Below are 16,842 nucleotides of genomic sequence, written 5' to 3'. Positions count from 1 at the left end.
ATGAAACCCCCTCCGCGGTTTTGAGAATCATGAGAGCCCCCGCGGTATTTTAGATGAAGGTGATGAAGCAGCCTTGCGGACATCAGCATAACTTTGGGAGCTTACCATCCAGCGCCCCGCAGATGTGCTAGAAATTCCCCGTGCGCCTCGCGGCTCCACCGTCACCACTTCAACTCCTCACCGGGGAGGCAACAAGCAGTCTGTGGCGCCACAAGCCACGGAAGCAGGCGCACTCCTCCGACATCCGCATCCTCCGAGCCGGCGAGGGGAGAGTCACCACACCAGGATGGTTTGGTGCGCGCAAAGAAAGTGTCCCGTTACAGCCCGCCTGGCGGTGCTGCAGGAGGAGGAGGTGGTGGGGGGAGGAGGGAGGGAGAGAGAGGCGCAAGGGAGGAGGGGAGTCGGTGCCATGTGCTGCGCAACGTTGGAGACTCCGGGCAGCTCAGCCAAGCTCAGCTGTGCGTAAAGGTGACCAGGATGTGAATCCACGTCCGGAAATGTGAAGAGCTGTGGGCGGACAGTGACTCCTGGACCCCTCTCAACAACCCTGCGGCTGGAAACACAGCTGACATTCAAGGACGTAGAGGAGATCTTCACTATTAGCACTCCGAGTGCTTGGCGCGCAACAGAGGGGGGCTTTCCCCCCTCAAATTACCTTCAACAAGCCAATAAGTGACAAGCACAATTTATCCAATTGGTACCTTTGCCCAACTTGACGAGTCTCATTAAAATGAAATGTAGAGACTTAATGTGTGTCTAAGTGGAACTGTTTCATTTAACCGGAGTATTAAAGTGGATGCATTTTGTTTTCCAGAACCTGATGCGAAAATATATGGAAGCGATTCTGTAGCATAATTAAAAATAAAAGTCAAAACCAGAAATGCTTTTTCATTTTCAAAATGAAACTGCATTTTTTGACTCAAAATCAAAAGCAATCCACCAAAATGCTTTTTCATTTTCTACTTCAACACAGCTTATTCTGTCACTTAATTAAAATGATAAAGAAAATGGTATTTGACATTTCATTTTCAAAAAGTTCTCTGGTAAATGTGTAGCAAAATTCATTTAGAAATATCTAATTTGACAATTAAAATGGATTAACAGAAATACTTTTTAATTTTCAAAATGAAGCTTTAACCAGCTGTTGTTGTCACATCAAGCTAGATTAGGGACCTTTTTTTCATTCCTTTTTCGAAAATTACCCAGAAGTTCCTTTAAATCTTTCACTGAAACTATTTTGTCCTCAGAGTTTGAACTGAAAGATGATTGTAATGCAAAACAGCAGCACCCGGTAATCCTCCTGGACCAGGCCAGATGGCATGACACATAAATAAGAACCCACTGAGAGCCAAATAAACATTCGACTTCCACAGATGGAAGGATAGAATAAATATCTAAAAGATGCAAAAGCAGCTGGAAAAACGTCGTTGCTCAATGCAAGCTTGTTTTTTTTTTTCATGGAAAAAGTTGACTTTTCCGGCTAAACATCATCTTGTTTGCTGATTCATCTACATGGCCTCTTGCTTTGTCCTTGAGAAGCGCCTCATTAGGCTGCATGTGCCGGAGGAAAGCACAAAAAAACACTTTGTTCAGACCTTTTTGGCTGCAAGCAGATCAGACAACACATTAGTGGAAGAAGAGATGGAAACTGGTGGGATTTGACACGAAGACACGAGACAGGTGGGGGGTCGTGGAAAAAGAGGAGCCATCATTATTCATTAACCCACAGCAGGGTCAGTTATGTTTGCAGGAAGAGATTAAGCCCCAGCTGGAGGAAACACACCTTTTTTGGTTTGGTTACCCAGACTGTTTCACCAGTTTGCTTACTTTTCACTGAGTTGCAGCATCTCAAACTATCCCCCATACTCTGCTGTCACCCAACCCCACATTACACCGGAGGCCAGACAGGCAAACACAGATGCTCGAGAAAAAACACAAAGTTTGCTGCAGCCCCGATGGCAAGCTCTGGCCGGGCGGATTAAGAGTTTAATCCTGCAAAGGGGACTAAGATGAAATCACGGCAGCCGGTGTGCCGTGATCTTATGAGCTGTGGTTTGACGTGTGTGCAAGGGAGACGCAATGAGTCACTCTGCTATTTAAAAACCGTGTAAAATGCACAATTTAACACTGATGGCCACCAGAATGGTTTCACCAGATGGTCCCGTCTAATTTTTAACTCCTTCAAAACTAGCTCCTGTTTCTTTTGATGCTGCTTTTCAGTGATCTCCTCGGTTTGATGTCAGTGCGCGCGCAGGTCTTGATCAGGTGGATTTCCCTGTCGGTGGACGGTTCGAGCTGACATGTTAACTCTGCCGGGATGAGATGAAGCCCAGACAGAGTGGGCAGAGACACAGGTCGACAGAGGACAGACTCCACAGAGGATAAGGTAAAAAAAGAGAGCATCGCTGAGAAAGGAAACTTCTCTCAACTGGCAGGGAAAGGGGTGATGATGAGGAGGAGGAGAAGAGTATTCTGAACTCAGGAGGGGGAATAACCAGGCGGGGACAGGTTGATGAAACACTGGGGTAATACAAAATGACATCATATAGGATCCATTTCATAGTCTCCAGAATCAGATTATTTATTTATTTATTTTTTGGAACAAGGCTAATAAAGATGTTTATGTGCCTGTTTGAGCAAACAAAACAGCAGATATATTTATTCTGAAAATGCCACTTGAAAATCTTATATCACAAAATTGGAATTAATTTATTTCAAGTAATCCAAACAAAAATACCAAAGAAGATAAATATGTATACACACAGGACATATAAAAGGCTAGGAGCTTGTATTCTCTTTCCGTTAGCAGCTCCTCGCGTTCGTTAATCCTTTTCTCCATCTTCTGCTGTCCTGTTTTGCATTTGCCGGCCGGCTGCTTAATGGAAAGGGAATAATCTACTACTGGAAGTGATGCAAAAACTTTACATTGCTAAACATTGTTGTAATCTTTATTGTAGTAATACAGTTCAGAAAAATGCTTTTGGACCATTTCATGTATTTAAAATGTCCAAATTAAACCAGTTATAAATAAATGTTAAAAAAATCATACAGAATAAGATTTATATTACGTCACTTTCGGGATTCAGGACGTTCCCTTTCCATCAGAAGCCGTCTCCGCTTTCATTGTTGTGTTTCTGGATTTGTTCATTTGTAACGGGATTGATTTTGTGATTCGGTATTTGCACACAAATTTGCTTTTGTGTTTCAGGACTCTGTAAATTGTTCCAGGACTTGCCGTTGTGTTTCTTAAAGTAAACGTGTCTTGCATCTCTCAGCCACCATAAGAAACGGTCAAATACAAACTGCGGCCACTGTGTGCCTCCATTCACCTTTACTGTGAAGTCAGAAGAAGATAAGAATACCACATTGGACTGGAGTCCATCTTGTAATCCTCACTAAAACTTTAGCTTAGTTGTTATAGTTTGCTAACATTTTGTTGGCTCAAAAACAGCATTTCTGTGTTTTGAGTATATGTTGTTTAAAACTTCCAATTATCAGTTGTGTTTGTTAACTTTCCAATAGCAAAACAACGTGATAAAAATACCAACAGGGACCACCATGTTCAACAGGATAATGCTTCATGGGCAACAATAACGATGGAATAAAATGGTTTTTCTTTTGAAATATTTTTCCTTGATAGATTAAATTATTAAAACAACATTTTTCCTGCTTAGAAGATAAAGTTTTAGAGGCAATATTATTACAAAACCTGCAAGTAGAAAGCTCCGTCAACAAAACAAAGACTGATGTTTGATTTACAAAATCCAAATGGGTTTTGTTCATGTAAAAATATTCAAACTTGTGCACCCTCCAGAGGCCAAATTACTCGAAATGAGCTAGCGTTGCATATCCTATGCAGCTCAGGGTGGAATTATTGATATTCAAAGCAGGTTCACTGCACCCAACCAGGCTGCCTTCAAATTCTCTTCTACCATAAAAGGGATTTGTGTACAACAGGATGCCAGGTGGTCAGAGCACAGGGAAGTTTCAGTCCTCAAACTGAGTCCATCGTTTAGATTAGCATGAACTTTGTATTTTATTACTTTGTATTTTATTTCATGCCCTCTGTCCAGTTTTTTCCCCCCACGTTGTTTTACTGAAAACAGTTGGAACTAGTTCTCTCATTGAAATGCGTCACAATGATATGAAATCTTTAAGTTGGTCAGTTGTAAATCAATTAAAAGAGGCAAAACGATGAAGTCATTTGAAACAAAAAGCAATTAAACCCTCTGTTCTCCCCTGATTATTAAATAGATACAGGTGGAGAATATCCTGATAAAAACCCATGCAGCAGTTTAAGCTTCAGTGGTGACCTTTACTTAGTGATCTTACAAGATTTAAAAGAGAAATTATGATGATTTTAAATTTAAAAAAAGAAATGATCCTGCAGATTCTTCTGAGGCAAGAAAAGTACATTTCTGCAAAACTCAATGCTTGATCAGTTTAAAGTCTTTCTTAAGAAACATTGTGTTACTCAAGACAACAAATTCAAGTTGAAAAAGTAAAAGCGATGTGCCTCTGTACCTGTGAAGAGTGATGTCCAGGTTGGCACCTCTCCTCCGTGTGCTGGTCAGGGGTTCCCTTGGTTGCTGCTCCGATCAGATCCTGGGAGTTTTCTTTCTGTAAGGAGTTACAAGAAACAGTAGCAAGTGGAGATGGGTAACACGATCCCTGCTGACTCTCATTAGCCTCTCAGGTTCTCTCTTCAGCATGCCTCTCTGCTCTGTCTTACAGGCAACACAATCCCATTATCGGCCTCTGCCATCAGGAGCTCTTGATGGATGGAAAAAATTGCAAAGGCAGGAACAAATCTAAGCAGGTCATCTGCTATGACCACCTATTCATTAGCATTATCTTAATTGAAAAAGTGTTAGCTGTCGTTGTTTTAGTTGCATTTACAAGTCTATAGGACGCTACTACGGTGGCCCTGAAGTGCAAATCACATCAACAAGTCAGTCAATGCAAACGCATTTGAAAGATTACAACAATTAAAAAAGCAAAACAAATATTAAAAGTAATATAGCACTGATTAGATGATGACATTTGTTTGCTATATCTTCTGACAAAATTTTACTTTAAAGCCCCACTCCAATAAAAATCATGTTTTTGGTGTTTTTAACATGTTCTTGTGGCATTTTTCTGATAGACAGCATCTTTTAAAAACAAAATCACATTTCTGAGTACAATGTTCCCTTGTTTATTGTGGGGGAATCCTTCTATTAATAACTCACTACAAGTGAAATCCTCGATGTGGGATTATAAATGTTTTAAGGATGTAAGACATCGACTTGATGCACTTTTCTCAGACAGAAGTGAACATTTTACACTTTCTCCCCTTGTTTAAAGAGTCAATCAAAATGCAAGTGCAATGTAAAATAAATAAACAACAAAGCATACAAAGTTCAGCCGAAAAAAGTCAGCTAAATGAGTTTGCCAAAGGTGTACCGCAATGTAACAAGAAAGAATTAGAAGCAAAAAAGTCCTGTTTGAAAAAGATCATATTTGTGACGCAGAAAATACGCTGGACAGCCACAAGCTCCCTGCTCTGCTCCATTCTGATGCATCCACTGTCAGAAAAAAAAAGAAAAAAAAAAAAGAAAAATAGATCAACGTCTTTTAGAGAAAAGAGCTGGAGTCCAAATCAGAACTGTACGGCTGGATGGCTCCAATACTCGCCCTTTTGTTGCATCTGCAATGTGAGGTTGGGGGTATGAGGGGCTGTAAGCTAGCGGGAGAGCACGAAAACAGAGAGCTCTCAGCAACAGGGAGAAGAATTTCTAAAGAACTCCTGCAGAAACTATGTTCAAGAAACCGACAGAAGTCCTTGGATTTTGGCTAAAAGCTGCATAGTCATACATAAAAGACCACTGGGAACACTTTAAAAATAGATCCATTTTCTGTAGAATGTCTTTGCGTTGAGTGATTTGTCAATGTGATTGGCACTTCAGGGCCACCGTAAAATGCTGCTTGAATTTTGTTCTCAAACTTGAAGTAAACTTTAGAAGAATAGTAGTCTTTTTAGAGGGTTACCTAGAAAACAGGTGGACTAACACTGCTAGCAGCTAATTAGACTGGAATTGATTAAGTAGATCTGTCAGCAACATGGTAAAGTAGCAGAGCAGTTACAGAAGGTGTACGACCAGGCTTGGACTGCTAACACTGAAGAAGAACAAGGCTGAAAAATACCCATTTAAGGACTACCTAGAAAGAGGTATAAACTGGCTTTCCTCGTTCTCGAACATTGTGACCAGGCAGTGCGGGTAAAAGGTGTGCTTTCGTCGGAACAAGGTTCCCATCATTGCCAATAAACGTGTGCAGTGGGAGCTTTTTCCTTATTTGGCGCGCTTACATCGCAGCGTGAAACTGTGGATGGCATGCAGCTGCAGCACGAAGCATAAACACCTGCAGCGTGTGCTCGCTAATCTGTTGATACAGAAACCTAAATGAAATCGTGAGGCTCTGGGAACGCCACCCAGCTGCCGCGGACCTGATCTTCATGTGGGCTCGTCAGTAAAGCTGGCTTTAGCCGTGTTTTTACATGAATGGAAACTGCAGATTTGAGGCAGGGAAGAGAATGCAAATGAGAATCCCATTGTTCTTCTCTAAAGTACAGCCGACTTTGGATCAGACCTTTGGTTCTGCCTCTGTGAGATCACTTTGAGTTCTTCTTTGTGTAAACTATAATTGGCTGACTTAGCGCCCTCCTGGTCTTGCTCTGTCTGTGCATTCCTTTTCTCTGACAGCATGTGTGTGAGAAGCAGCACCTAAAAAGCCTGATGTGTGAGCGTTCGCTGCCCTCACTGTTAATCAGACTGTCGCCTCTAAACATGTCAGCATGTTATAACACAGGTTGGAGCAGTCGTTCTTTAAATGAACTGCCCCCGGCTTTTTCACGGGTGAGGGAATGCGGCCATGTTAGCTCGGCCAGAGGCCACAAAGGCAATCAGCCCCGACAGACGAGAGGATCAGAAAAAAAATGAGTGAGGCTGCGGAGAACATGCAGAGAGGGGAGACACTCTTTTGGTTTATTGAATCCCTCCATCACAGCGCAGCAGCCACCAGCGTACGCTCAGAGCTGATTGGTATGACAGTGATCTCACACACCTTTTTGTTGTCTGTCTCTGCAGTCTGGAACGGATCAGCAAGCCTTTATTCAGCCTTGATATGACAACAATGTGCCTGTGATTATTTCTGACGGCACCATCAGTCTCATTGTTGCCAAACATCAAGTGGGGAGCAGATTTTGATTAAACAAGGTAGAAGTTATGGAGTGTTTGAACAGGAACAATTGCAGATTTTCTCTGTACTTCTGTGAAACTAGTTACAGAATTTTGAGAAGACCACATGCTGGTTTTTCTTTCTTATGTAATTTTTATTCCTTTTTCAAAAACTTAGAAAGATAAAAAATAGCTTTTCTGTACAAGCCCAGGCGAAAAACAACTAAAATTTTCATTTTTAACATGCATTGCATAACACTAAAGTCATCTAAATAAAAGCAAAGTGAAAGTTTGTTTAGTGCAGGGGTGTCAAACATACGGCCCGCGGGCCGTATCCGGCCAGCCAGGTGGTTAAGTCCGGCCCACACATGAAGAGTAAAAATCATAAGGATGGTTAAAAAAGAAAGCAAGTTTCAAGTCCATTCTTGTGGCGACTTGTGATTTTTTAAAGAAATAACCGAAATGCGCAATTCCGTCACTAGGGGGAGCAAAGGAAAGGCAAAACAGGTGAAACAGCATATCTCTGCACGTGCCAAAAGTGAAACCTAACAGCTCTGTGTCTGGGTAAGATACACTTTGGTTCCTTACCGCTGTTATCTTGCTATAAGGATGATCAGTAGCAACTCCCTAATGACCAAAATGTTGTCAAAAAGTGGAGTGGAGTGAAGAGATTTCCAAGAAAAATTTCAGACAGAGTTTTTTCTTTCACTAAGTTGAATGCAAAACCCCCATGCTTGTCATGTCATCAACAGGTTGCAGTGTTCAAAGAATATAACATTGAGCACCACTAAGAGATTTACCATAAAGAAAAGTTTCTGGATTGCTTCAGTGTCAGATGTAAAATATTCAGTCTGTATAAAATTAAATAGACCAACTTTCTTTTAATTGAAATTAATTTTATTCGAGATCCATTGGCCCCAAGTGATTAGGCTACTATGTTGGTTGAGGCATTTTTTCAAATTGAGTAAAAAAAACTAAAACAAAGCTGTTATTTTGCTTTTATGTTATGGTCCGGCCCACTTGAGATCGGACGGGCTGAATGTGGCCCCCGAACCAAAATGAGTTTGACACCCCTGGTTTAGTATGTCCTTAATGTTTACAAACTGAGGTGCTTTTAATTAGCCCTTTCACTCTGTATGTTGCTAATTAGCAATGCACAATTCATTCCAAGACTCCACCTAATTTAGTATCACCTAGAAGGAAAAAGCTATGAAGAAAATGTCCTTATATAATGGGAAACAAAGTCAGGCGTGAAGGTTTTTTTTTAAATATACCTAATAAAATAGACTGCATTTTAGAAAAGCCAAAAAAGTGTGAAAATATGTTCACATACTTTTTTTTTTTTTTTTTTAAACTTGTCCTGTCCAACAGCTAGGCAAACAGATGAGAGCTGAGGGCCTCTTGTGTTGGACATATTTTATTTTAACAAGAGGGGTTATTCATCTTCAGACAAACCAAAGAAGGTATGTCTGAATAAACCCCTTTTGTAATTGAGGCCAAACTTTATTAATTTCAATCATGTTTGAAAATCTTTGGTGTTGGACCGGACGGAAAAGGAAAGAGGGGAAGAAGAGAGAGGGACGCTAGAGAGAGGGGGGGGTAGGAGGGTGATAGTAGGAGGGGGGGGGGGTAAGACCATGAAGCAGCATAGAGCAGACAGGTTTACTGGTTGTTTATCATTACGGTACGGTTCAAATGTAGTACAAAAAGGGCGGGTCCTGTTCACACACTCAAATATTATCAACACACCTGCTAGCTGCAAAAATGTCCACCTGTCGACATGTACACAAAACAGATAGTGTTCACGAACGCACATACTTTAACAAAATGTTATAAAGACAAGATGCCAGCAGTGACAACAGAGAAGCAATAATTGGGGTCCAAAAATAGTCATTAAATCATATAAAAAAAAAAAGTGGCCTTTTTGACCTAAAGACCACAGTTATCCAAGCCCCCCTCTGGCTAAAATGACAGTCATCACACTCCTGCATGTGTGGCAGTTGTCTCTAAATCTGCTCAGAAGCTGTTTGGTGCGTTACTCTTCTAATTCAAATTCTTAATACTGAATGAAAAGTCTGTTGTGACTCGGTCATGGATTTGAACCTGTGATGTCCTTGATGCTGAGAAGACACTCCACCGCTAGGCCACTGAGCAGGAACTAGATCACTGAGCTGTATAGAAAAAGCAAAAAAAAAGAAAAACTCAGATATTTAACACTATTGAAAACCTCAGGTGTTGAAACATTAAGTGTTTTACAACAGAGAAAGGGTAATATAATAAATAAATAACCAAAACAAATCAACTTTACCACAGCAAAAATAAATAAATGAATAATAAAAATGTAGAAGCGAACTAACTGGAAGGTCACTGCTTTTTTTTTAAATTGGTTGCAGAATTTATATCCAGAAAACTGATTGTGAAAATAAGTTAGTCATCAATGGAACAGAAGGAAACCACGCACTTTGCGTGTGTGTGTGTACATTTATGCATGTGTGTGTACATGTGTGTTTGTGTTTAGGGCATTAAGACTAAATGGAAAAAGACTTTGTGCAGAACTTCACATGATTCATAAGGCAGAACCATTTTTTACAAACCCCAAAATGTTCTGTTCACTAACCAACTACGACATCTTACGATGGCCAAACACTTCTGCACTTCAAGCCAATGCAGCTTGGAAACGGATGGAGGGCTCCATGTATGATGAAATAAAACTGTTAGAAGATGTTGTTTCCTGCCCAGCAGACGGCCTCTCGGTCACCAACGTAAAATCATGTTTGGATGGCAAACAGCTCAATAATCTATCTGATACATTCAGACTTTTGAGTGCCTGTAAGCCGGGCGCTGTTTGCTCAGATAACCCGATACAAACATTGACTTTATCCACCATGAACACATAAAAAAGCTTCACACAATTGTCACACACCTGTGGCCAGAGAACAAATTGGGATTACCACAAAGTGCATGACCTGCACATCATGAGTAGCATGAAGTTTTACTTTCAACAAGAGCAAAAAAATAAAAAATCAGGGCGCACATTTTTCTTAACCCTTGTGCTATCCTAGGAACTTTAACATTGGGTCATCTAGACCCCACAAGATTCAATGATTTATGATCTTCACTGGTGTCCATGGATTACATGAAATCCTCTCCACCTTTATCCACCTTTGTCATGGTAGGGAGAACACGTCAATGTAAGGGTGGGGTCATCTGGACCCCAGAGGATAGCACAAGGGTTAATAGCGTGAAAAATATGTGGTGGACATGAAGGGAACTGAGCTTCAACATTTAAACTTTCCAAATTCCTTCAAGGGATCATCATGGCACACTTGTGCTTTCTTTAGGTTATTCTATAGAAACAGGCATTAGTTGGTTGATGTTGCAACTTAATGAAACTTTTTAAATGGAACAAAACTATACATTTTACAGAAACCTTCCAAAGTGAATTATTACCTAAACAATGTAACTGACAGTTTAACTGAGATGATTCTGGTTGTTCTCAGAAACCAAACCTTAGAAAGCTATATTATTAAAGCTATGTTATTAGTGAGATAATAGATGCTTATTAAAGGCTTTATTAATATTCATGTTTGCGTTGTGCATCAATGGCCTTTAATTTAACACTCAACAAACAAGTTTTTAATCACATTTTTTTCCTGTGCAGACAACTCAACAGTACAAGAAAGAAGAACAATTTGGGGTCAATTAAACCAAACTGTGTTTATGTCAAAGTGTTTGGCATGTTGCATGCACGCACATGCACGAGCACACACACACACACACACACACACACCCACACGCACACACACACACACACACGTACGCTCCTATCAAACCCTCTCGGCTTCCACAGATCCCTCTGCAGCCCTGCACTCGGCCGGAGCTCAGAGAGCTGCACTAATTAATTCCCTCCACAGAAAGTAGAGTGAAGAGTGGAGTAAAGCAACTCTGTGTGTGAATGTGTGTGTGTCTGTGTCAGCCACAAGCAGAATAATAAGAAAAGTGAGACAAAAGAAGAAGGATGATGAGGAGAGGGCTCAGCCTCACACCTATATGAGCTTCATGGGATTCCCCGGAAGCTTCTCCTATGTCAGCGGAGTAACTTGTAGAATTTCAGACCGAGCTTCTCCGTTGAATTTTTTTGTTTTTTCTTTCTTCAAAGTATGAAGTTGAGTTCACATCTGAGACCCCTTATCGCATTCCTCCTTGCTGTGAGGCTGTATTTGGAATTCAGAAACTACTCGGGATCATTTTTTATTTACACACAGTACCTTTGCCCTCTAAAAACATGTATCACTCCAATACTCCCCAGAACCAACTGCTGTATTAATCAGTCTACTAAGGAATGTTTTTGTTCCAAGAAAGTGAAATAAATTCAAATTGAGTATCCAAGATGATGAAAATATTCACTTTTTTTGGAGAACAAAGTCTGGTTAATATTCCATGTGTGCAGAAAAACCCTGTAGCTTTAAGAAAATTCTATTTCTTGCGTTCTGCAACATGTTCTTGACCCAACTGAGCTTTCTCTCTTTTCATTAAGAATAATTGTGCGAATGATCATATTTTGGAAGTGTTTAAAGTAGAAAAGCGGAGTGTAGCTGTATAATTACTGAAGTATGACGGACAAAATCCCTTACTACCCCCCCCCCCCCCCCTCCATCCATCTCCTCAGAACTGACAATAAAAACTACTTCCTCTTTAGGTTCAACATACAAACCGAGATCTCTGCCAAGAAGAGCACGCTGTGCCGTATTGTTGGAATGTAGTGTTGTTTTGTTGTTTCAAAGCTGGGAGCGTGTACGTGGGCTGTAGTGGGAGCCTCTGAGGATTTCACAACTTCTTTGCTTGAGATTCTTGCCAAGTATGAAATGTCGAGGAGACCTTAGGGGCTCTGTAGTTGAACACATGGTAGAAAAAAAAAACATTTTCTTCTCTTCTCCACCAGACTCGACCTCACTGACCAACATTTTACTCAAACTAGACATGGGGACAATAATGTAATAACATTTTACTATAAAAAGGCTTGCCTTCAAAGTAAAATGTATGTGCAAACAATCCAAGTGAACCTGGTGATGTTTGATAACCCATGAATCGTACACGTTGAGCCCTGTTGGCAGTCAGAAGAAAGGGAGGCACAAAAAAGCAAAAACCAAAGTCTTCCATGCATAAAAGTTCTAATGCACTTTTAACTAACAAGCCAACACAACAGGCAATGCAACTTCACTTCTGTAAGGTGTCCACTAACTAGTAGTGTAAAGTACAATCACAACAGGAAACAAAAAATCCAACACAACCCTTAAAAACCAGAAAACAGAAAAGTCTAAAACATTTCTACCCACAATGCAAAGAGGCAAGGCTTCTGCTACCTATATGTTTGCAATCTAAACACAAAAAAAAGGTCAATTAGTATATGGTTGTGTTAGTGCAGGAATATAATTTCCAAATGTGTCAGATGTAGATCAATGCAACAAGCACCCGATGTGTTCTCTTCTTTTCCTTTTGACTGCAGCTGGCTGTTTACTCTACTGTCTTTGACTTGAACCCAGAGAAATTGAGTGATGATTATTATTTTGAGCAACAATATGGTGAAAAACTCTGCCAAAATGTTAATTAAAAAAATGGAAAAATAAAGACCCACTCTGATCATCTTTCAAGCCATTTTAAAAGGGGATGGTGGCATTTTAATTATGATTACGCCGTTTTAGCCCAAATCCTCCAAACCTGTCATTTTCTAGGATATAATCCTTACAAAGCGACAGAAGTTCATCAGAAATTTACCTTAAAGTTGTGGGCAGGACTGTTGACATGGAGTAACCATGCCCACACTGTTGAGAGCTCTCTGTTTACATGATCTCCTGCTATCTTACACCCCTAAATTGACATAACCGGTGCAACAACAATGGTGAGCAATATCAGAGCTATCAAGCCGTCCAGTTTTTTATCCAGATTCCAGCTCACACGGGGGAAATCCAGACTGTCATGGTTCTTTTTGTCTACAGGTTGATGCATCGGAATGGAGCTGAGCAGGGAGCTTGTGGCCCCGCCCAGCGAATTAAAACTGCATTTTCGTCTTGATTCACAACAATTTTAATAAAGGAATACTCAGAAATGTGAATTTCTGCATGTATGTCCTCGATCATCAGGAAAATTCCACAAGAACATGACCGAAGTCAAACTACAACCAATATAAACAACAATTATAAAGTTACGACAATTTAAAAGTATGATAGTAAAATACAAAACAAGTAAAACAGGGCCTTGTATAAAACATGCATCCGTCCGAGTGGGTGTTTAAGGCATTTTCCAGACACCAAAAACACACGCATCACAAAAGCCTGACAGTGATCCTTTTTTTTTTTTTTTAGTTAGAAGCATCCTCTATGACCTCTGCTAACCTCAGAGAACGCAGTCCTCAAAGCTTGCCAGAACTGTCTGCAGAAGTGAGAAAAACACATAAAACGATGTTGAATTCACTCAAATTCTTTCAATAGTCAAAGGAAAAGCTGCAGAAAAACAACCTGAACTGACACCTCACTTACCCATTAATCAGCATTTCACCTTTTCATTTATTGTTTTTTTGACCTTATTTCTCAGTTTCTTCCAAGGTTTTCTCTTTTTTTTGTATTTTTATTAAACCTTTTAACTTTCTCCCCTCCAGTTCTCATTCACCCAAATTGCTCTGGGAAAAAAAGAGGCCGCATTAAACTACCATTAACCTGCCTTCATTGTTCAAACTTTAATGTCACAGAGATATGATGTGACAATTCAACACATGAACTTGCAGAGCAAGTCTGGGAGGCAAAAAAAGACTTCGAAAGACTTGAACAAAGAAACACTGATCTGCATGAGGGCGAACTGTATCGCTTCAGAAAAACACGTCAAACAACTAAAACAAAACGTTTTAATGGTCCCAAGATGTCAAAGGTTTTTATTTACTTTGCATGATTCATAACCCCTTCTCTCTTTTTCACAAAAGCAAATTAGATTCTGCGTAAATCCTAAAAAAAGAGAGCATGTTTATGAAAAGGATGTAAAGTAGGATGCAGTAATTGGCCTCTATAACTTTTAAATTCGGAATGCTTGTGCTTTAAGAGGTTTTACTCACACAACCAATTAAAATATGCAAAAGTAAGATCATGACAGGCTTTGTTCCAAAATCAATTAACAGCAATTTTTACTGAAAATATCAGGCAAATAAAGATTCTGGCTCAAGGCTAAATGCCATGTGGAGCTCTCTTCAATGTGTGAATCACAACTTTTCACTTTGAGGAGAGAAGTACACAGATAAATAAAGATAGACCTTCCCTACGCCCCCTCAGATGCAGTCATATTTTTGCCCCAGCTTCGTCAGTCATCAGGAAAAACCATCCACCTTCAGTACGTCGCCTGAAGCACAGAAAAGACAACAACTCAAAGAAAACAGACCTATCCTGCAGCCTGGTCTGCATTTTCCACCACTTCTAAAATGATGAGGAAGATGCTGCTGCCATGTTTAGCGAGTCACAACCAAAACATTAGACTTTCATTATAGGCATATAAATACACACGTGTACTCTGCATATACACTCACTTTAAACAGGGTTCTGGAAACATTCCTCTGCGAGTTTGGTCCATATTGACATGACAGTACCACACAGCCCAGATTTGTCGGCCGCACATCCATGGTGCCGATCTCCCGTTCCACCACATCCTAAAAGGGATCTATTGTCTTGAGATCTGGTGACTGTGGAGGCCATTTGAGTCCAGAGAACTCATTGTCATGTTCTAGAACCAGTCTGAGATGATTCCAGCTTTATGATATGGGGTGTTTTCCTGCTGGAAGTAGCCATCAGATGACGGTACACTGTGGTCAAAAAGGGATGGACATGGTCAGCCACAGTAGTCATGTCGGCTGTGGTGTTGGAACCATGCTAAATCTGTACTAACGGGACCAAAGTAGGCCAAGAAATTATCCCCCACATCATTATACCACCAACACTAGCCTGAACTGTTGATACGAGGCCGGATGGATCCATGCCTTCATGTTGTTAATATTCTGACCTTACTATCCAAATTTGGCAGCAGAAATGGAGACTCGTCAGACCTGAAAACATTTTCCAATCTTCTGTTGTCCAATTTTGATGAGTCTGTGTGAATTGTAGCCTCAGTTTCCATCCGGTGTGGTCTTCTGCTGCTGCCTCCAGGTTGGACGTGTTGTGTTGACATCTCAATTAACCCTGCTTATGACGAGTTAACTGAGATGCTTAGGTGTTAAAGTTTTAATATTTTTTGGCTGATTTGTCATTTAATGTAGATTTCCGGTTTTCCATTTGTTTTTTAGCTTTAAGCAAAACAGCACATAGCCTAATAAAAATAAAGTATTTCAATAAAAAAGTTATGCCTCGTGAAGCTTTTTCAGCGTATTAAAAAATATAAATATGACTTAAAAATGTTAGTGTCTATAAAGATAAAAAAGCCATACAATAAATAAATAGCCGGAAAATGTCTTCTTTTGAAAGTACGAACAGAAGGTGAGAGACACGTATATTTCATAGGTTTGATCTCATTAAAAAACAAAAAAAGGCATCAAACTTCACTTATATTTTATGAGGTAATAAAATACATTTTTGGGACATTTTGTAATTACTTGATAAATGTAATTTTCTTGGCTGGAATCATCCCTTTGTTCTGATCAATCGAGGATATTAGCAATCTAGCAAACAGCAGCTCATCACAAAGACTGGGAGAAGTTGGGACTCCATACTAACGAGATGGTTAGATGTTTTACGTCTTTGAATCTGTGCATTTCTGCAGCATACAGTCACAGCAACGTCTGCACTTTGTGGCCTCTGGAGGCTTTCAGCACAGAGTGGAAGTAAAAATGCATGGAGCACCCCCGGTTCATGTCCTGACAGCGTTTCTTTGCATTACCAGGCCTCTGATCACAGATCTGTGAGTAAATGGTAAAGAAGCTGTGTTTGCTACCTTAACCCCCCCCCCCCCCCCCCCCTCAATCCATCCATTGAATCCTTGGCGTGAAATGGTGAAACGGAGCCAACACTGACACAGGCTTCTGCTTTCAAGCCTCAATGCTTGAGCACGACGGGAAGCTGTTAAGAAGCTCTCAAACCCACCCAGACCAGTGCTCATCATTCCAGGACTTTGTGGCTGGAGAGGCTTATTAAAATCAAGAGTTGATGCTTTAAAGAAGTGTTTCTGCAGCAGGATGATCCCTCCTTTAACACACATACGTATGCAAGAGAAGACACATGTATTCATTAATTTCTGTTTCATCTTTTTCCTGCTGTTAGAAAGCCTTTACAACTGTCCAAGCAACGTGAAAAGCAGAGAATTATTCCTTACGGAAGGCAACAAGCGTGAATGAGCAGAAACTGATGGAGCAGGAAGAGTCTTACACTCCTCCAGTGCGCCCCACAGATTTTCCTCAAGTGTTATCACAGAGTGTGAGGGAGGCTCTGCTGAAAAAACCAAAGTGAAGTTCTCTTCTTTTCAGCTTGTCTGGGCTTGTCGAGCCATCGTTAATAATTCACACTGGGAACAAGAGGTCCATAAAGGTTTGGAATGATACAGAAGAGAGAGGAGCTTGTTAGGTATGTGGGAGGAGACTGAATATTCCACTTTTTCCGGA

At 40.4% G+C, this 16,842-nt stretch overlaps 1 protein-coding gene across 4 annotated transcripts in view; it reads right to left on the bottom strand.

Annotated features, from left to right (window-relative positions):
* Positions 1–16,842, bottom strand: part of kcng4a (potassium voltage-gated channel, subfamily G, member 4a) — a 64,734-nt gene that overhangs the window by 26,271 nt on the left and 21,621 nt on the right. For 2 of the 4 annotated variants that reach the window (XM_078949037.1, XM_078949036.1), the window contains one exon: positions 4,525–4,620. The gene's annotated coding sequence lies outside the window, so the exon portion shown is untranslated. Of the gene's footprint in view, positions 1–105; positions 318–4,524; positions 4,621–9,320; positions 9,389–16,842 lie in introns of those variants that run through there. The other 2 variants (XM_023956069.2, XM_020704260.3) reach the window with 2 other exon arrangements.

Source organism: Oryzias latipes, chromosome 6, assembly GCF_053564925.1.
Source record: "Oryzias latipes strain Hd-rR chromosome 6, Olatipes_Hd-rR_3.1".
NCBI classification, from domain to species: domain Eukaryota; kingdom Metazoa; phylum Chordata; class Actinopteri; order Beloniformes; family Adrianichthyidae; genus Oryzias; species Oryzias latipes.
The sequence above is the reverse complement of the archived record's forward strand: the minus strand, read 5'-3'. Positions and strand labels throughout refer to the sequence as shown.